The sequence below is a fragment of the Oenanthe melanoleuca genome, chromosome 4, assembly GCF_029582105.1.
Source record: "Oenanthe melanoleuca isolate GR-GAL-2019-014 chromosome 4, OMel1.0, whole genome shotgun sequence".
NCBI classification, from domain to species: Eukaryota; Metazoa; Chordata; class Aves; order Passeriformes; family Muscicapidae; genus Oenanthe; species Oenanthe melanoleuca.
In genome coordinates, this window is record NC_079337.1 from 49,628,585 (window position 1) to 49,651,795 (window position 23,211).

A 23,211-nucleotide genomic window follows, 5' to 3' on the forward strand; every position below is an offset into this window, starting at 1 on the left:
AGTTTGATATCACAGGGATGTTTTCATTACTGCTGATCCTCTTATAGAACATCAATGGCTTTCCTGCTCCTCACCCCACCTCACCAGCAAGTTGGTTGGGGGTGAACAAAAAGCTGGGAAGGGACACAGCTGGGACAGCTGACCCCAACTGACCCAAGGAATATTCCATATCATTTGGCATCATGCTCAGCACATGGAGCTCGAAAAAGAAGAAGGTGAAAGGACAAGGGTCATCTGTAGTGGTGGTGTTTGCTCAAGTCACCATTACACGAGACAGAGCCCTGCTTTCCTGGGAATGGCTGAACACATTCAGTACTTGGGAAATGTGAAGGAATTCCCTGTTTTGCTTTGCTTGTGTGCACAGCTTTTCCTTTACCTATTAAACTGTCTTTGTCTCATCCCATGCGTTCTCACTCTTACCCTTCTGATTTTCTCTCCCTTCTCTCTGAGAGAGAGTGAGCACAGGGCTGTGGGGGGAGTTGCCAGCTGGTGCTAAACCATGGCAGCTGGTTTTCTTCTATTGCCTCTGAGATTACTCATGTCACCTATTTTAGATACACTCCTGAGTAGACATGATTGTCTATTTTTATTATGCAGTTCTTTGCAAGGATCCTGGGGAAAAATATATTAGAAACTGAAGTAAAGCACATCAGATAAGATACATCTCATTTTGACATCCAATGATCTATGTCTGGTGTAATCTAGTTGTCTATACTTTCTCAGGCAAAACTAATTAACTTCATCCAGTCTTTTACAGATAGCTATTTTGAGCTTGGATTTGTTATCTTTAACTAGTTGCTTGTTGTCAACAAACATAACTAGGCAATTAACTTTGGGGACATAGCTAGAGTTATGTTAGGTGGTTAAAAAAAAAGCTAAATAAACAGACAATTATACCAAATAAACCAGAGGTCTATCAGTTTATACCTTTTCAAAATTTACAGATGAACCCCATTTCCATGTGCAGTTGAATGTAAAGCTTTACATCTTAACAAACAACTTTGTTGATCTTTCTGCATTTCAAGATTTAAAACTGGTGTATTTTAATAACATAATTGGATATTTATGTATTATTGCACCCATAAAACTCTTATTAAAAATTATTGGTATTTGATTACATTAAAACCAGAGGGAAAGAAAAGATACCTTTTTGCTTACTATAATGTAAAAATCCTACTATTTTAATTTTGCATATTATTATGCCTGACTTTGAATCAATCAATGAACTTTAAGGCAGTACATTACAGCCTAATCTGCAAACATCTGGAAAAAAACTGTAACACATCATTAAATATACTGGTTAGTTAAAGTTTTATAACAGGGGAGCTGCCTTAGTGAGTTAGTAAATTGCTTCATTTGCTCCAACCTCCTGTTTCTAGCTGGCTAGTAGTCAGTGTTTCTTAGCAAAAAGTTCTTGCTATGTGAGGAAAACATCTTCACTCTTATAGCAGGGAAATGTGGAAACTGATTTAGGCTTATCCCTCTTGCTGTGGAGCAGCAATGAATAGTCTAGTAGTAGACTAGCCAGTGCTAGAAGTAGATAAGGAAAAGTTTTCTAGAATTATATTATAAAATGGGAGAACATAAAAACTTACAAACCCCATATTTTATTCACAATTAACATGCATTTTTGTAGTTCTGATGGTTAAATCCTTTCTCAGCTCACTTTCAGTTTATACAGAAAAAAAATACATTTTTAATGCAAAATACACTGTCCAAACATATTACTTAGAGTGACAGTATATTTTTTCCCTCAATATTACCTTTCCTCTCTTTTGGGTATGTTTTTATTCCCTTTTTAGATCATGAATTTCAGTGTCAGGAATACTATGTGAATTGCAAGAGGTAATCTCAGCTGTTAACCTCTTATTAGAATACAAAATCCACATACAGTGTCACTCATAGGCCACTGTTTGAATTTCAAACATTCATAGTCATTTATCTCATCATACAGTTTAGGTTTTCAGTGTTTAAGAGTCAAAAATAAAAAGCCTTGTGGAACTAAAAAAAAAAAAAAAAAAAAAAAAGGAAGAAAAATAAGTCTTTCAAAAAATAAGGGATAATCTCGCAGTCACATTTAGACTTTTTTAGATGTAGGCTGAATAAATTGATGGAATAATAGTTTGAAGAGTAGCTTTCTTACACAGCCACTCAAGTGAAGAATGCAAGCAGAAAAATGATGGGTAAGCTTGGTAAGAGGGGTCTTTCAGAACCTCTGAATATGAACATAATAATGTAAATGTATTTCCATATGACAAAAGGTCTCTATGTGGAAAGCCTGAAATAAAGGCTCTGTATTGCTTTGAATTTTCTGTTGGTTTTTGGTTGTAAAACTGTCCTAGTTACAGGGATAGGAGGCAGAGTTTAGTATTATGTAGGGGTGACCAAAGCTGTGTATTTTACACATCCCTAGGTCATCGTTAGTGGACTATATTTTTAAGGCAGCAGGGGAAGCAGAAAGGTGACCATTCTAATCTGGCCTGGTGCTGGGGAGGGGAAGGGACTGCCTGGACTGCATCACCATCACCTCAGGATCATCATTCTCCCATCCCCATGGAGGCCAAACCTTGAAAAGCTCCTATGCAGGAGGTTCCCATTGGAAGTGAAGGGTGAGGATAACCCACAGACCAGCCAAGCCACGAGCAGTCAAATTCTCGCTCCTGACCCCCCACACATTGCCTGCTGGTTTACATCTTCTTCCCCTGGCAGAGAGGCCCAGCACCCACATGGCCACTGCCACTCGCCCTTGGGCACCCAGAGACATCCACCAAGGCTGGGGCTGTGAGATGTTACATAGCGATTAGTGTCATTATGAAAATACACGATGGGATCAATATAAACAAGAACATTGAATCCAAAGTAAAGCATGGACATGAGACACAACAATATTTAATGATTTCATTATATTTGTTTAAATCACTTTGTTGTAAATCGTTAATTTATTATTAATATTATTTTCACTATAATCATGAGTTGTATCCACTTTTATGCATAAGGAAAATGTGAGTTTGTTTGGACATGAGCAGGCTTGTCACTGCAGTTACCTGCTTGCTAGGAGTGTAACTCGTTCAAGCCTTGTCCAGACCTGGTGGGGGCTTGTAGCCATCGCTGCTTGAGTGCTAGCCAACATGTTTGGGTTTGCTTGGACTTGTACCCCAGCACAGTGGGCATGTCACAGCCCACCAAGAAGCTGCCCATAAAAGGGGCAGTGACCAGGAGTAGGATGGACGTGTTGGTGGAGAGCAGACTCCCCACGTCCCCAGCGCTGCCTTGCCCGTTCCTTATCAACAAATTAATAAATTGCCTTATTGATTGACCCACCCAATTGTGGTGAGTAATTTATAACAGGGCTGCTGTTCTTCCCCTGGGAGAGAGGCCCAGCACCCTCCCTGCTCCTGCCTCTCGCAGGACACCCAGAGCTGCCCACCCCAGCAGAGGCTGGGACTGCTCCGGACAGTGCCAGCCGTGGCGGCTGCTGCCATGGGCAGAATAGTTCCCAGCTCTCCAAGTTTTGTTCTGTCCCTGTTTTTGCATTCTTCTGGGCTTGGAGGAGGAGGTTGAGCTGCAAAAAGAGCCTCTCTGGCGTGCTACCCTTTGCTCTCATGAGCACTATGTGGCACACAGCATGGGAGCAGCCCCAGTGTTGGTTTTTCCCTGGGCGAGGGGAGGGCACATGATACCTGGCCTTTTTTGGTAACCATTCTCTTTTATTATTACTGGTGTGTATATTAAAAGTCTCTCTGGAAAATTGTGAGTCCAACTTCATTCTCCCTTAGCATTTATTTCTCCATTGTAGAAAAGTGGATGGCTTGAGTGGCCTTAATTTCCCCACTGAGTTTTTAAACCCAGGACAAAAACTAAATTAAAAAGTGAAAGTAATCCATTTCTTTTTGTCCTTCATAAGTTACTCAACTTCCCACAGTATTCTTTTTTCATATTACTTTGTCACTGTAACCTCTCATATTATGTAAATCTTACCTTATCATTAATCGTTTTTGTCGCCTTTGCATGAATCTCATTAATCTCTGGTACATCTTTACTGAGATGAAGCAACAGAACTCAAAATAAGGTCATATGAGAACTTTCTAAAAAGTGTATTTTCTGTATACATTTGTATTTCTATTTATCTGATTTATTTTATCTTGCTTTAAAATACTTCTTTTTAATAGTTTGTTGATTTGTTTGTAAGAAAAATGTTTATTTTTCTGTTTCTTCTGAATTTGCTTGAGTAAAGAAGTAAAAAGCTCCCCTTCAAATAACCTTTACTGATAGCCAACAAAGTAGTTATTGATGTATGATACACTTCAACATCTGCAAGCCCAAACTATAAATAATGCATTAAACTGAATAATAATTTTTGTGGTGTGATATCATTCAACATAACACTACATGAGGTATTGTACAACCACACACATTGCTGTAATTTTAAGTTAGGCATTTTCTTTTTCTGGAAGAATTTAGAAGTTCAGAAATGATATAGAAACAAAAATTGATTAAAGATTAAAGAAGTAGATTAGTAGTAGATTAAAGAACCAAATGATTGAGAGTTTATATTCTGTTTAAACTTTGGAAGTGATGGCAACAGTAAGTTCTTTGTAATTGTAGATTTTATGTTACTATGCAAATCAAAATAATCTAACTATTGTCTAGAAGAAACATCTTAGATCAATAATTTCAATAATTAATTCATTACAATTCATTGGACTAAAACTTGTTTCTACATTGACCTCACTGTCCCAATAGTATTTGAGTCACTTGGGAAGTGAACCCCCTATTGATTTCAAACTGGTCTATTTTATAACAGCAAGAGTATTTTCCATTAAGTAGTACTGCAATACATATCTAAGATCCATGGTTCTTTTTATTCCACATAATCACAGATTAATTTAAATTGCAAAAGACCTGTGTGATCATCGAGTCCAATCTTTTACCAATCAATACCTTGTCAACTAGACCATAGCACTAAATGCCATGTCCACTTGTTTCTTGAACACCTCCAAGGATGGTGATTCCACTACCTCCCTAGGCAAATTTTACCTTAATGTAAGATATTGCATTGACTCCTTTTGTTTTCTTCATGAATCTTACATTTTTTCCATTATTTAATTAACCTTTTTTTCCCTTTGATAGTTGCTTTTCTTTCTTCTTTTTATTTTGTTACTGCTGAGATCTGAGCTGTAAAATACAGATTTTAATTTCCCTAAACAATTGTCAATTATATTAGTTTATGAAATACAGTGCTTCTCACATTAAATTACTTTAAATTATTTCTCAGCTATTTCAGAAATTGTATATGTTAATAGAAAGTGAAATGCCAAGAATAATATATAATGAAATGTCAAGACTGAATGCCTGTGCACAAACACAGAACCATATTGATTTTTTTCTGAATACACATCTATTTTTAACCATTTTACCTGTTCCCATAGGGTTTTTTGCTAACAAACTAAAAAGGATTTTCTATGAAGATTGTTTTGTCATTTTTACTCTGCATTGGACTCTGAGTTTTGTGTCCCTGATGATAATGAAGATATGAAAGAAGTTGTAGAACTAAGAAGGTAAAACTAATATCACAAAGTGAATTCTAATAGAGTCCCTTTGCAGGTTGTGTTATCTGTAGGTAGGAAATTATTCACCTTATAAAGAGTGATTGTGTTAGCAAGGTTTAAGATTTGCTGACGTAATTAAATCCAACAATTTAAAAACTACTTCTGGAAGTATTTTTAATACGATATCATTAAATAATTTCAAAAGTATTTAAAAATAGTTTTTGAGGGTTATAATCACAGCTTTTTTGATGAACTTTTACAGAAATCTAGCAGATAACATGATAGCATTTGTGAATAAAAATTTGCCAGAATAAGCTAATGGTGTTTTGCTCAATCAATGGTTATCATTGTCACAGATAAATCCAAAATGTTTTGCACAGGTAGAATCCCTGATGAAATTTACTGAAGACAATGGTGTATATTTCTGTTCTTGCTTTTTACAGTGTTCACAAATTCTATAATGTTCAGTGCAGCTGAAATATTCAGTGAGCAGGGGCTAGGGTTGATCACTGAGATGAGAAACACAAAGTATTTCCCCCACTGGATGCACAGAGTGGGCCTCAGATATCAAGACAGAAGTCAAATGATCCTGTCAAATGATTCTGTGTTATATAGATCCCAACACAATGTCAGAAGAGACCTTTTTATACACTTGATGAAACTCAATTATAATTTGGATATAACTTGCTTTTAGGTGTATGACCTCATCACAGAGGAGGAAGAAAATCAACATGTATATTTGTGTAGGGTAAATTTGCTTTTTTTAAGCTGTGTCATACACAATAATGGGAAATTTCCACCAGAACTGTGAAGGAATAAGGACAGCTGGACAATGAAACTTTCCAAACTACTCTGGTCCTTCATATTTACTTATATTCTCACTTGACCAGTTTCTTTCTTGCATAGTTCACAACTTCTACTTTAAGAAGTTTAAACAAGCAGGTGTTTTGTTGGTTTTGTGGTTTTTTTTTTGGGGGGGGGTGGTTTTTTTTTTTGTTTGTTTTTTTTTGCAGAGTAATTTTTTTTTTAATCACACTCTTCTTCAAATTAATCCAACCTGATGCAGAGCACACTTATATTTGTTCTGTACTTTTTGCTCAGATATGTGTGATTTTTTATCTTCTGGTTGACTTTTTAAGTGCCAGAAATTCTTAAAAGTGTGAGGTATAATATAGGTTTATGTCCAATCAAGTGCATGTTTTGAAAACAGAAGTTTATGGCTTTTCCTCTGAAAATGAAGAAAACCTGATAGCTAGAGAAATTCTGCCTCCATGTACAGGGGAAAACATGGAAAATGTGGAAAATGCAGAAAAAGTCTGACTCATTATGTCATGAGCAAATATTTTAATAGTTCAATAGATGAAGAGAAAGTGAGGAAAAAAATTAATTGCAAATTATGCATGCTTTCTATTTATTTAAATTTTTAGGTTATGGTTTAAATTGCAAAGGAGAAATGAATATAATAATGGATGTTTTTCTTAAGACAGTATTGTTTATCTGCTTAATTGAAGAGTTCACAGTGCAAAGAGAGTCTGTTTTCATATGCTGGAAGGGAAAATCATGGGAAATCAGGAAACAGACATTAAAAAAATATATTCTAACTACTTTAAATTGGTAAATTAATCCCTAAGAATAGAATAGGTCTCATATTCTCAAGTATTTTGAAGGAGAGGATATTGAGAACAGTGTTGGCAAAATATAAGGATACAATTGTGACTCTCAAAAGTATTCTGCTAAATCTGATGTGCAATCAATCCAAAGAATCACATGAATTACAATGTTTCTAGTGCCTTTTTAAGAAACTCCCAAGATTATAAAAGAAATGCCACAAAGCTCCTTCCAAAAAAAAATGGAGTATAATGAGGGTGAAAAATCAAGTTTCTGCTGCTATTCAATCAGGATGAAAAATAGTAGGCACTGTTACTAGCTGGGTATGAGGAACTCCTGTAGCATTTTATAAATCTTCTGAGTCACTGGATAGATCTTCAAATACATTTGAGGGATATTAATATAATGATGTTATCTCTTCCCTTATATTCTGCATCAGCTGTGAATTGTATGTGCAGAGACTGAAAGCGACTTCATCAGCTGGAAACAGATCCATTAGAGCACTGGTCCATGCTGGGACAGTGTAACAAAGCCACTACTAAAGGAAGAGCACGTAAGCCCTCATATTTTATGGCTGTGACTTCTTTAAATCTGAATTGGATATATAGTATCTTTGTTTTGAAAATACTTAGCAACCTTTCCTATGAACATTTCTTTAATTTTCTTACATCAGGATGAACTATATATATCCATGCTATTTATCTCCCCAGTAAGAACTGACAAGTCTGAAAAATTTAGCACATGAAAGTGAAAATAGCTATGCCTCATCTCAGTTTATTGTTATTCTTGTATGTTTTTCCTCTTTAAACTAATAATTTTCATTTGCCTTTTATAATTGCGGTTAAAAAACAAGACCAAATGTAGAAATCACACTTCTCTGCCATCCCTTGTCACTTGATGCTCACTTCAGCTAGTTGGACATTAATTTGTCTTAGCACATGCCACACAAACTCCTTTTCTCTCTGGGAGTTGTGCAAATGACTGACCAGAGGGGGATGAATATATTGGAATACATGGATCCCAACTGCAATGAAACACTTGTAAAGATTAGCAACAGAATTTATAACAGATTTATTACCTGTTTGATCTTAAAACTGGATGTGGCCGTTTGTTGGTGTTCTTTGGCTTTTTTCTATTGCTTTTTTTAATTTGATAGTACTTCATATAGGCAGCCTCATTTGAGAAAACTTGCACCTTATTTAAAGCATTGCTGTTTAACTTATGCCCTGTTAGAGATGTCACGAGTAGCAGATGAGTGTAACATCCCATATTAATTTAATAACAATGAGCTTTATAATTTTTATATATATATGTACTAAATGCTGATTTATGGAGAGCCTTAACTCTTTTCTGTGCTGAAGAGACTTCCAATTAGACTCTGGCCATTAATTTTTTATTGTGAACCAAAGAGAAAATTATTTTACCAAGGCTAGCATTCTAATTACTGTAATTTCTCTATTGCAGCAGGGAGCTTCCAATTAGTCCATATATAAAAGTAAGTATTTAATGGGAAATAATATAAATTACTCAGAAATTTTTGAGATAAATAAAACAGAATTCATAAGAATAAGAATTAATAAGAAACATACTTTACTACTACATAGAAGGAGAATTTATCTAGATGCAAATCTGAATGTTTAGACTGGCACCATGCAACATAAGTTCAAAGAGCTCCAAACACTTCCAGACGTCTGAAACTTCTTTCCCAAACTTTTAAATGTCTCAAAAATTGGAAGTGGATTCTTTTTAAAACAGACAGATGAAACCAAGAATATTTTAGTCGCCAACATGGAACAAGAGCTTTACCTCTATTCTTGCCTCTACTAATAAATTTTCTACTAAAAAATTTTGTTTTTCTCATGATCACTGACAAGTGATGATATGTTTTGTAGGTTTGCTTTTCTCAGACTAAAGGGAAAAAAAATATTTTGCATTTTATCTTCTTTTTCTTCTCTTCTGCTAGAGTTGGGATTAAAAGCTCAAGAGACTGTATTTTGTGCTTGGACTCAGATGTTTATTAATTCTTATCTATGTTACAGTGAGTTCTACAGCACTTCTAGCTAACAAGCTAAAACTGGCAATGTATCTCTCTTTCTACAAGGCCTTTTAAGGGCCAATCTGTCCGATTAAGAATGGACACCTAAACTATTTTTACTTTTAACCCAGTAACAAAACACACATGACCAGTGCGGAATTTTCTATCCAATTAAAAAAATACCACCTAAACCCATGAAAAGGAAGGTGAAGAAGAAAAAAAACCTCCACCCTAAAACCTCCATCTTGCTTTCTATATACTGCTATATTTTAAAACCTTAAATTCTAAATTTTCCACCATGTGACATTACACACTTCTATTCAAACTACACACCAGTGATTCTAGTTCTATCAATCAATTTTGGAAGCCTTCTCCAAGGCTTCAGGTCAAAAGCTGTGTCTTCTTGAGGGTCAGTGCCTGTCAGCACAGTAAGCCCAAAACTCCTAATTTCCAGGGTTCCAACAGAAATGGACTAACCTCCATTGTATCTTGCTATTATTCTTACATCAATTGCTTAAAAAAAATAAAAATAAAAAAAAAAAATTACACATTTCAAAAATGGAATAGAAAAGAATAGATGGAACCAGTAGAGATAAGTCTGCCTTACAAATATTAAAATCACAAACAGAAGAACATGGACACTAGGTACTAAAAGATCTCATTTTCGGACTCAGATTTTACTTCCCTCTTTCCTCATTGTAGATTTCTCATTCAGCTTGATGGTGCATTTACTTACATGTGCAAGATAAATATGATTACTACCATTAAAATATTTTTTTAAAAAGAAACTGCTTACAAAGGGAGGGTGTCAAGAGGATGGAGCCAGGATCCAAGCCAAGCCAGCAGTGCCAAGGAATAGCAGAACAGACAGCAAGCACAAGCTGATGCACCACCTGATGATTAAAAAGAACTTCTTTACTGTGCAGGTAACCAAGCACTGGAGCAGGTTGACCAGGGAGGCTGTGGAGGTTCCCTCATTTGATATATTCAAGAGCCATCTGGACACAATCCTGTGCCCTGTACTCTGGGATGATCCTGCTTGAGCAGGGAGCCTGGACCAGGTGACCCACTGTGGGTCTCTAACAGCTCAACCCATTTGGTGACTCTGTGATTTTGTGAGATTTTATTTATTTAAGGTGAAGTAAGTTTCTTACCAAACTGATGTGCAGATTTGCCAGGAAGTTAAAGTTGCAGTTGATAAACTTTTCCACATATAAATTACTAAGTAAGGACTGAAGAGAAACCTGTAGGTAGCAGATTGTATAAAATTCTTATATATTTTATTCTTAAGCTATTTCTAGTATTAAAAAAAAAAAAAAAAAAAAAAAAAAAAAAAAAAAAAAAGCCATGCCTAGAAACAGCAGAAATACATTTTCTGTCACAGGTATAGTGCTGGAGGCAGACGGGGAAAAGTGGTATTTTTTAAGAGATTTTATTTTTAGTATTTTGACAGTGAGTAGTCCATTGGAACATCCTGCTAGTCAAAACCAATTCATTTTGACAAAAATGTTGATAGAGAGATGGTATTGCTTTCTTCTGTTGTAATTTTTGTATTTGATAAATATGGTTGACCCTCACTCAATTGGACTCTTCACAGCAAAATTACCTTTATTTATAATTTTTACATTACCTTTTACTTTTTTAATACTGTATTTGGGTATGCAAATTTTCAGGAAAATAATGATTTAAATATTTTGTTCATTATAAATGCATGCCTACTCCGTTTGTAGGTATGTGTGCAGAGGTCTGAGTGACAATAACTGGAGAGGACACCATGCATCATAAGGGCCTTTGGGCCTGGGTTCTGACAACAGCAGAGGCCAGGATATCTGTTTCCCTAGAAAACTGAAGTTTTCTTCAAATCTAAATGCTTGTGTGTAGGTGCTGAGCATCACCAGTGTAATGCCAGCGAATGGAATAAGACAACATTCTCATTTCCACCATCATCTCTTCTCCAGCCTGATGGAGAACGTGTCAGATCTTTTTCCCCTCATGGCTTAACTTTCTTTTGTACTACATTGGATTTGTGACTGGCAGCAATGGCATGTTTGTCAAATCTTTAAGGTGAAGTTTGGCATATATACACACACAGACATATGCATACATATGTAGGTATATACATTCATACAGCAATCATAATTTTTTCTCATTTTACTCTTTGATCACAGTCATCTAATGAACTTTAGTTAATATGCTTGTTATCTTCTCCCTTTTATATCTATTAAATATAAATAAATAGTGCTGTAAAATATAATAAATATCTTTCATCGTATTTTTAATCAAATGAAATAAATTTAAAAAAAAAATCACAAAGAAATTGTACTTCATATATTATGGCTTTCTCTTGCTTGGAGAAAAGGAGACTCAGAAGTGACCTTATCACTTGCTACAAATACCTGAAAGGAGGTTGTAGCAAGGTGGAGGTCATCCTCTTCTTCCAGGCAACTAGAGACAGGATGAGAGAACACAGCTCCAGCTGTGCCAGAGGAGGTTCAGGTTGGACATCAGAAAGAATTTCTTCATGGAAAGTTTTGTTAAACATTGGAATAAGCTGCTCAGGACCATTCCTGTAGGTGCTCAAGTTACAACTGTCTGTGACACTTAGTGCCATGGTCTAGTTGAAAAGGGAGTGATCAGTCAATGGTTGAACTTGAAGATCTTAGAGGTCTTTTCCAACCCATATGATTCTGTGATTATGTGAATAACTAGAAATATTAATGTTGCATTATCAAATCACTTTGGTAATTCTGAATAGTACTTACAAGGTGATTAGTGTTCGTGGGAGAAGAAATCATAACAAGTTGCTTGTGAGAATACTGTGATTTAATTTAACTTCATGACTAGTAGTCATATGGTTCTAAATTAGTTTTTAGGCTTTAGTTTGGTTATTACTTGCTTAGAAATTAAATGCTTGCAGATACTTAAGTGGGATCTGCTATGTTGCATAGCTTGATATAGATATACTATACATTGTGCTGTGATAATTACGAAGCTATCACTCTTTCAGCCTCTGAATTCTCACCCTTTACTGCTTGATTATGAAAATGTTTCTTTCAAATATATTTTGTAAGTTAATAGATGGAGTGGTTGATCAAAATACAGTTTCTTTTCAAGATGTGACTGAAATATTACTTTCTTACCATGTAGTGCATAAGATGTTCATATATCTGCACTGTTGCCTTCTATTTGATTTAATCATAAAAATTTGGTTTGTCTTCTTCAAACCCAAAGCTACTGTTGGATTCCAGCAGTGACGTGTATTGTGATAGGCAAATGGTAAAGAAAAAATATGCCACAAATATTTTACAAGTTACCACTAATGAACATTAGTTAGTGAGATGCATTTTTCTTTTGCCAGCAAACAAGGGAAGTCTGGTACATTTAGAACTCAGACTTGTCTTTTCTGCTGCAATTGAAGAGAGTGCTGAAGTACAAACCTTAACTAGCTTTTAATCAAATACACATATAATATACAAGTTCCTCACTATGAGGAGAGGTTTTATCATTTTGCTGTTTCCAGATTCTGCCATTTCTGACACCACAATTTGCCATCTTCTGCCTCTCTGTCCAAATAATGCTTTTCCTCTTTGTGCCATTTACTATGTACAAAATTCTACTAAAATTCCTTAAAATTATTACAACATATTTATGTAAAAAATCATCATATTTATGCCATCATTAAACAGAGTTAGAATTGCACTAAATAGTCTTCAATGCTAAGTTAATGTGCTGATATCTTTTGTCAAGCAAGAATCCTGCAAAATCCTTAGCACATGTACTATGCTACATGCAAATAATGACATATTTACCCAGAATACTTCCCAAGAAACCTCAAAGCTGATCTGCAAACAGGAATTAGACTTTTCTTTGAAGTTCAATAGCTGTATATATATATATAAATTGACTTTTTACCTCTGATAAAGAAATTGCTGGAGACAATTAGAAAAAGAACTCAACTGGCACCCACATTTTTAGGTACTTAGGATTGTGAGAGACTGAAATGTTAAATATTTATGACTGAAAAGATTGGCTCTTTATAAAAGCAGTGGGTGATTTGCTTAGGCCAAGTTTTCACCCCTCAACATGAAGGGAGTGGGAGAGTTTTTGGGTGTGGGGGGATGAAATCTCTGATGTGTGTAAGAATAGCCCAGGTGTATAGCATCTACCACTGGGTGATGTCTGCAACAAACCGGGTTTTTGTTTCAATAAAGCAGTTTAGCCCTGCAATCAATTGGACTGACTGATGAATAAGCCTGAAAGTATTAATCCCTTCTGATAAGGCATAATTGTCTCACCTATACTGGTGTGAGAAACAGCTGTCATGTGTTAGAAAGCATTATATTGTTATGTCTTAGAAGGTGTTATAAACCATCAAAGACCCCCCCCAGCACCCCCAGACTCATTTATTGGGCCTTCCACCAGAGAACAGCACTTGTGTTCCATCAGATAGTTTAAAACTCCCCCACAGGTGAAGTGTTCCCACCTGAAATCATTGAACATTTTTTTCTCCAAGAGTTCCCCACACCCCTGGTGGATCAAGACTGCAATGATGATTTTAACCAACAGACACTGAAATCTGAACAAGTCCCATCGCTTGATTTATGGGTGGTGACATCCTTCCTCTTCACTATCTACTCTTATCCTTTCTCTTTCTTTCTTTTCCTTATTTATTTTCTAATTGATATTTTTATACTTTTATATTATTGTATTTCTACAGATAATAACCAAAATACCTCCTTTGCAAATTACAACCAAATTCTAAAATAAACCTGCCATATATACACTGGTCATTCAGAGTCATTTCACTCTAAACTGCTACAAGGCATCTATTATGAATAACCTGGTACCCCTCTTTCAGGAGCAGGTTGTGACCAGGGTAGATAAAAGGAAAGAACCCAGTGGACCTGTACCCAAAGGACTATTATTGTCATTCTATTTGCCAGAGCTTTGATTTTTCTCTTTGTGAATCTACAAAATTTTATTTTCCAGGGAAAATGGTGCTTTTGATTGTTTTTATGATTCAGTCAGTGTTTTTTAGTCATAGATTTGCTGTTTGGGAAGAAGGGTGGCAGATTCACTGATTCCATAATTGCAAATTGTTTTCTCTTTTTTTATATTTGATTATTAAATAGCCCTTGGAAAGAAAGTAGCTGGTTCATAGCAGATATATACATGCCTGGTCTAGAATCCTCCTTAAAGTTCCACCTACCCACAACAAAAACCCCAATTTTTTGTGCATTTCTTTGTTACATTTGAGAAAGAACAAAAAGCTCTTAATTGCAGATCCTCTTGTAAGCACCAAGATTAAAATATTGTGTGGCTTTGTTGTGCTTCTCACTTGTAAATCGATTCTCAGATTGAAAAATAGAAAGAGGAAGTGTCAGAATGCAAAAATTAATCTTGAAGAGTAGATGGAAAAAATTAAGGAACTGAAAACAGCTGAAAGTAAATATATATATATATCTTTAAATTTATTAAAAATAATGAAAAAGTAATAAAAAATAGAATCTTTTCTTCTCTAACATTCACTCCAGAGATTTCTAAACTCATACATGTTATATGATAATACAGATTTTATGCAAATGTTTCCTCTGCAATCTGAACAATAACAATAAATATTTTCTGGGCCAGTGTGAAATACCTGATGCTTGTGTAAGCACTTGCTCAATTCAGTTTTCTTTCTGACTCGTTAAGATTGGATCTGGTTTCTATTACAACTTAATTTACATAATTCACCTCAAATCCCTGGTCACAAACATTTCTGCAAACAACACAGTATGCAGTGTGTGGTATGAGTTTTACTGAATTGAAATTCAGGCACTATTTTCTTCCATAGTAAGATCACAACTAAAAGGACTTAATTTTCCAAGGAAAACAAATCATCCGGGAAGTATTTGCATTTTACAGTTTATGTAAACTACTTTATGCCCCAGAGAAAACTGAGTACTCTTCTTCTCCACAGGTCTTTAAAATTCCAACATAAAACCATATAATTTAAGAAAGAATAGATAATTGCCAATGATGATTCATGAGTGTTTGTATCATTCAGCATTATAGCTCATCAAAATTTATTTCCCAGTTTTGCATGGAGTTCAAATTCCTTCTCAGTCCTATATTTTCATGCTTAAAAACTGTGTTTATCCTGTGTTTCTCATTACTATTATGAAGGAGAAAAATATGAGCATCACTTTACACTATAGAAGACTTACATAAGAAAGAAAGGGATTGATGGAAATGTAGTACATATTTGTTCTCATTTGACCAAAAAATAGAAAAAACTTGGAAAGGAGAGCAATGCAAATGTGTCTTGAAAGAAAAAATAATAATAAAAAAAGTGTACAATAGTAGCATGTGCTTACTGTTAAGATTACTTGGTGTATTTATTAGGAACAGCTATGGGTTTTTCTATTTTCTCTAATTTTTTTCAGGTCAGTAGTAACTTGTTGTATGTACTGCATGAAAACTTCTTAACAAAAGGTATAATAAGATCATACTCAATCCTCACACAAAAAGGAGGAGAAAAAATTGGCAAACTTTAATGAATTACATGATTGATGTAACACATATTTCTGTGTTTAATCTATGGATTTGAAACAGGTTAAAACCTCTGCCACACTAAAAAATATAAAGTTTTGTAAGATAGAAAATACCTTTGATTGTTTTAAAGTTATTAGTAACTGCATTAATGCCTAGTATTTCACAAACAACATTTTAAAGTGAATAAAGAATCAGACACCATCTGCACATTTCCTCTTGAAGAACTTGCTATACATATAGTAATGTTTTTCTCTATCCTTAAATTGTTTTTGTTTAGCCTTTTAAGCTGAGGCAGGAGAAATTACTGCAATCATAATTTCAGAAATATTTCAGTAAAAAGGTCTTGTTTTCATTTGTTTACAATTATAACTTTAACCATTTAGACTGTATGTCTCTTGAGGATCAACTGTTGGTTTTTTTTTTTCTCCAGAGAAGTAAAACTGCTGTTCCCCAGAAAAATCTGTTGTTTTGACAGTGTTAAATATAGCTGTGAAGGCAAGCTTTGGCAGATGTCTATATGGCAGTCTATATTAGCACCAGATACGAGAGCAGAGAAGTATTTGGCATTTGTATCCCTGGCTCTGATTGATGCTCACAAACATCCAAGTGCTGGGTAACTTCTTCAGTGTAAGGCAACAATTAAAAGGTCATTGAACCTGAGTCAGCCCGGCTGGTAACAAATATTTTCACAGGGCTGCTCCTCCTAAGAGAACAGTGTGTCGTGTCGGCCACAAGAAAGTCTTAAGTGGTTCAGATGTTAATGAATCATCCTCTGAAATAGTTTCTAAAATGGAAACAGATTTCATATAAAAGAGAAGGGAAGACAGGTGGTAAAAGACAACAGAAACTAAACTAAGGGATAACTTAAATGATGTAGAAAAATTAGAGATAAGGCAAATAGTAATCCAATACCACAATAAAGATATACAGATTTTGGCAGCAAGTGTGCTGTGCAGTTTTCAAAAGCTCTGCATCCTGATGATCTAAATAGGACCCTTACCCAAAGCAAGAGGTGGAATCTTGGGGGTTACCTACCCACAGAAACAAGGATTCAGAAAGGATGGTTTATACCTATCATTGGTCTTGGCACAAAGTCAAGATAAATAAAGGGTGCAGTTTGAAAGCCCTCCATGTAATAGCTCCAGACAAAAAAAAAAAAAAAAAAAAAAAAAAAAAAAAAAAAAAATTATAGGAAATATTCAGCTAGGAGCTAGGCCCACTCAGAATCTGTTCTTTTACTGTCAACAGATATTTACAGAGACCTCTCAGAAGAAATTAATGTCATCTTTTACCCATATTTTAGCCTAGTTTTTCAGAGTTATTTTTGCTATGTAAATAAATTACATAGTGTTTAAAGCTTGTCAACACAACAAACCCATTGTGTTTACTAGATTATAATTTGCACATGTTGTCTAACAGAGCTGACATGCTTTCCTGGGATCTGAAGAAATCACTTTGAGGCTTATCTAGCTTGGAACACTTGTTCTCAATTCTGACAGTACAAAAATAAACCAACATCAAAATAACTGTCATGTTTGTTCCTCAAATTGTGTAAGTCAACTGACAACTGCTTAAGCCATCATTTACATCAATATCTATGAAATTTTACTGTAGTGAGTGGTTAGGAATCACTGGTATTGTTTGACATTAAGAATCCATTAGGCAGCTATTACAGAGATGTTGAAATAACTTACTAAAGTGAATACTAATAGTCTGTGGCTATCTAAACCACTATTTTAAGTATTTTAAAAAAGTAATTTGATATCTTAGTTACAGCACCTTTTATAGCTATGCATTGGATTTGGATTTAAATCCCAATACACGCTTTCACAAGTTGGAAAACTTTTGGAGTGTTTGCAAGTCACTTTCCTACTTGTTTTGACCAGGAAGCAACCAAGAAAGATGAGAGTCAGCTTGTTTTCTCTGTGGCAGCTGCTCTTAAAATCTTTTGCTCTGTATTTGTATCATGAGAAAAAAACTGGCAACAACGTAGTAGAAAGAATAGGAAGAGTATAGTAATGACGAATTTTTGATAAATAAACTACATTAAAACTTTTTATTTGCTGAGTCTTTCACAAGAACTGATTTTTCATAAAGAGAAAATGTCGTTGATCAGTTGGATTAAGGCCTCAGCTTGCCAAAACAATCTAATTTCAGGCTGTGGCCCTTAGCTTGACCAGGAAGGTCATGATGCAGGGGTTAAGGCAGTAGAAAGAAAATAACAGTGTGGCAAATATACTATAAAATCTTAAATAAGTCTGTAAGATATTGGATGAAAGGAAAATAAGAAAAGGAAGTGAAAATGGTCATGCTTAAGTTTTAATAAAGGAAGAAAATCAAAACATAAACATTATTTCCTCTTTAAAAAAATATTGTTAATTATTTCTCTTGAGTGAATTTTGTGTGAAAATTGTCAATAACATAAAAAAGTGTCAAGGAAAGGATTATAACACTGATTAGAACCCTCACTACTACTTATTTATATTGGTATAGAACAGAAGATTAAACTGGAACAAGCAGTTAATTTCTTCTCCTTTTACAATATGATTATTTTTTTCTACTTTGCCTCTCAGGCTCATCTTAAAATCTTTGAGCCTTCTCAAATTAATGTAACAGTCTGCACCTGAAGCTGTGTGTTGCATGAGAAAGAATCACAATGGAGAAGGAAATGGTATGGTAGATCTGGGAATAGGTTTTTCATGTATAAGATCCCTATGGAATAGAACATTGTTTTGTTGGTTTCAGTTACAGAGAAATACAATCACTTGACCTGCCTCTGGTTTTGCCACTGCCTAATGAGAAGTAACAAAATTTATATATTCCTACTCCTTGTTGTACAATTGATGTGTATAATTTAAGATTTAGATTTTGTTGTCAATTTCCAATTTTGTCTTTTACAGATACTGAGGATTGCTTTTAATTTCCCTTTCTTAATATTATATAGTCTTACTGGGATGGAGGATTTTTATCCCAAAGCAATTCAAAATACAAAGTAAGATTGATAGTTTTGTATTGTGAAAAGAAGATGCAATTTTTTATTTTTTTAAATGATTTTAATGACAGAGAACATGTCAAAAGGGGTCAGAGTCATTGTCGTATCAGTGAAAGATATTACAGAAAAAGGGATTTTTTGGTACCTAGAAACTTAACATGCTTAACACCAACAGGTCAAATAAAATAAAAGTGTGACTCTTTATCCCAGGATACTTTTTCCACAACTTGATCTAGCTGTCACTGAAATAAAAGACAGTGTGAGATATGTTAGAATGGGTTATGCCTAATTTATTTAATTTTATTTTGCTATTCATTCCACAGTATTTTTTTTATTATTATAAGGTGGCATGGTAGAAATTTAAACTTAAGAGGACAAATTAAAAAAAAAAAAACTTTCTTTTTGGACACAATGTTAAAAAGCTTATGTCCTTCCCTTCTTTATGAGCTTTCCAGGAACTTTTTCCAGGATACTTTCAAAAAAATTGCATTGTTTTTTATTCGATCTTTAGATTTTGACTTTGCTCCTGAGTGACCAAATATGTTTTGATCTTGATTAGGTCTATTTTATAAAATAACAGGAATTTTCATATTGGAGCTGTTTGCAGAAAGATAGATCTACAGATATCTAATGCATATTTGCTCTGCTAACATGACATAATTATTTAGTAATACAAAACCAAATACCTAATTTGTTTGGGTTTTTTAGAAATATCAATAGAATTCTTTAGAGTAGCCCTATAACTGACTGAAATGTAAGACATTATTGGAACAAACATTTTATTTCAGTTTTTAGTCACAGAATCCCAAGATGGAGTACAGTTTTGGAATTTATTATTCAGGCCCTTTCTGAGCCTTCAAAGAAATCTTGTCATGTATTATAAGGTGTCATATCTTGTCATATCTATAAGACACAATACTTCATCTGAAGTACCTTTGGTTCTATAAGGCTTGTGGAAATATTACTTTATATAACATGGCTTCTTAACACTCAGGGTATAGAATTTATCCATTTTAAATTGTTTTTCAATATACAGATGATAGGATTACATATAGGATTCTATGTGGGATATAAACCCTTCACTTCCTTTTCTTTCTTTTTCTTTTTCTTGTTTTTGTTTTTGCTTTTTTTTTTTTTTTTTTTTGTTGTTGTTGTTGTTGTTGTTGTTGTTGTTGTTTGTTTGTTCGTTTTGTTTTTTTGAAACCACTATTTTGGCTTTATCATTTTGAACTATGGAAACAGTTTCTGAAGCTTCTTCCTGGCTCGGGAAATACAATTCTATCAGAAGTTAAATGGATCTTGTTACTACTCAAAGACCCTCATTTACAAGGGAAAAAAAATGGCCAAATGATAAATGAGACACCAGCCCACAGAAGGCATGGAATAGGATTAAAATAAGGATTGATGGGAAAAGATGAAACTTTGAAAAATTGCTATCTAAATGACCATAATATAATGGCATACTGTTGTCAAAGTATATGCTTGACTGAAATACAGTTCTAAACTTAGTAAACTGACTGTGTTATGGATTAATGAACTGTCATAAAACCAGATTTCAATAATTCACTTAAACTTTAAAGATTCCAAAAATTTCTGTTAGCTGGGACTGCTTACTAGGCATATGTCCAATATGGTAAAAAACTGCTTTAGAATTGATTATTCTTAGCTTTTACCAAAGAAACCAAAATAACTCTACTCTTCTTTTATTTTTTTTCCTAACTAATAATGGAGGACAGACTCCCCTATGTCAGTCTCCAATTTACCTTTGTTGTGCATAATGATATTGTTTTTAATAGATGTTTCTTTCCAGTAAAAAGCAAACCAAAATACTGTAAGTAAAGAATGTCCATTTTCAAATTCAGACTAGCTCAAATGCATTTGCCTTCTGAACAGGTCCTTATCCTCAAACTTTAACTCTCTTTTGAACAGAAATACTTTCTAGCATGACCCATTTTGTCACTGACATGTCACTTAGCCTCTTGGAAATGACAGTTTCTATATGCCCTTCACACTGCAGTTATTGCAAAGCTCTTTTATTTTATTCAGAGTCCCAATCATTGTTTTGATTCATTTTTATCACTACTGGCCATCCCTGTCAAAACTTCCTAGGCCTAAAAGTAATCTTAGGAGGACTGGCAGAAGTAAGATTGAAGTCTCATACAATTTTGTTCTTCACTTTCAAGTATTTTGCCATTCACTTGGGATGCATGATTACCTAAAATTCTTAATCCAAATACAGACTGAATTCACAGAGTAGCTGGCATTTCAAATTTACTGGTAAGCCACTTTTAGAAAACATACAGAAGTGGATGAAAAAGCAGAAAAAATATTTTCTAGAAATTTAATTTTGTTTAGGATACTTCTACTGTGATGTAACTGTGATACTGTGTACTGTGATAAAACATTCAAGTATTGAATAGATTGGATATGGATGTGCATGAAAATATTTTCACATACTTAAGATTTTTAACTATCTCAATATGAGTGTTAGAGTGCATATTGTATCAGGAATATCTTTGTACTTTAAAACATTCTAGCCTGAAGCAAAAGTTTCAGAGAACACCTAATTTTGTATTCATCCAAAAAGCTCCAGCCCATTTCCATATTATAGGAAGTTATGATAGTAATCCTTAGTAGGAACAAAACCAGTTGAAAGTACAGGATGTTCACACTTCATAAGTGTAAATACAAATAAAGTCACATGCAATGCAAAGGGAATTTTTAAAAAAGAAAAAAAAAAAAGGAAAAAAAATAAAAATGGACTCAAAATAATAGGTTTCATTTTGCTAGTGATCATAGAATGATAGAATGCTTTGGGTTGGAATGGATCTTAAAGATAATCCAGTTCCAATCACCCTGTCATAGAAAGGGGCAACTTTTACTGGACCAGATCGCTCAAAGCCTTGTCCAACCTGGCCTTGGACACTTCCAGTGATTTTACTGCTACTCTCCATACTACTTACACACCAAACCAAAAAAATTGTTCCACTCAGAAAGCCATTAAGAACTTGATCAATTTCAAGTATATCCGTAATTCAAAATTGGATGCTTGCCCAAATGTGTGAATAAATATAAACTTTGTTCTTTGAAAGGAAATGCTTTCTAAACGTGAAGAATTCAGGTCAATAAAACAAGCCAGAGAATTTTAGTGCATTTAAGTACTTATTTTGATTTAGATATGAAATATTAGATTTACTAGGAAATAACACTTAAAGTTAATATTTCATTAAAATATATTACATTTTTTCCATTAAAATATTATGAAGTAGTTGGATACTGTGTCTAACTTTTAATGAGACAACAGGTCTTTCATCTTACTGCCAGTAAAAGATGCAGACTTGTAAGTAGCATTTTTCATTTTTAACTTTCTTTTCCCCTTGCAATTACTCATAGATCTCTTACCTTCTGTTATCATCATGTTAGAATAAAGATGGGGAAAAAAAATGTTGAATGTGACATCTCTTCATCTGTTTGGAACTAATAATGCCTTCACAGCAAACAGTTGTTTTGGTACATGCTGGATACTGATGTAAAATAACAGTGGATGAAAACATATGGAATAGTACCAATTTGTGTGTGCATTTTCTGACATAATTGGGTCATTCCTGCAAGTTTTCCAGAATTAATTAATTCAGAGGAAAACAGTCAGATAATTTTTTAATAAGAATGTTTGCTCTATAAACCAGGAAATAGAAATAGAATATTCAGTTTCTTTGAATAAAATTGTCACAGTTGAATGATACTTTAGTCTTTTTATTACTTTCATTTTATTAACTTTCTATGCTCTAGAAACATATTCAGTTCTCAGTAGAAAGCAGTACAACATATGCCATAAAAATTAGACAAAATCCTCTATCCAGCTCTCAAGTATTGAATATTACTTATTAGGACTGTAAATTTTCACTTAGACAGGGAGACCCCCACCACCTCCATTGCTGTGCATACTCATAGGTTTTCTTTGGTGCCTCCACACTGTTAAAGCTGCTCCTTTAACAACCGAAGGCTGCTCGTGGTGCTCCTGCTCCCATCTCTACAGAGTTGTCCACTTCAGCAGATATCTAATAACCTGATCTGCCTTAATCAGCAGTCCAAAAAATGTAACCACTCACCTACTGGAGAAGAAACACAGAAGGTTCTTCCTTCTCAAGGCACTGTTTACAGAGACCTTGTGTCCATGATGTGGGAACGAAAGCACAAACACTGGTGACACTATTCAGCAAATGTGAACATGTGAACCAAGACAAAAGGCTTGTGCACAGTACAAGTATGTCCACAGAATCTTGATACTGTCAGGACTGGGGAGACTGTAAAAACTTTGGTTTGCATTAAGAAATGTAAAACCCTCTGCTCTGAAGCCAAGGAGTAAACTTTCCCCAAAGGGAGGTCACATTTTCCAGGTAACATAGGCATATATTAAGTATATGTTCTTAAGGGTGAAAACAACATTTTAGCAAACATAAAATTATTCAGTACTCCACGTTTATGCAAAT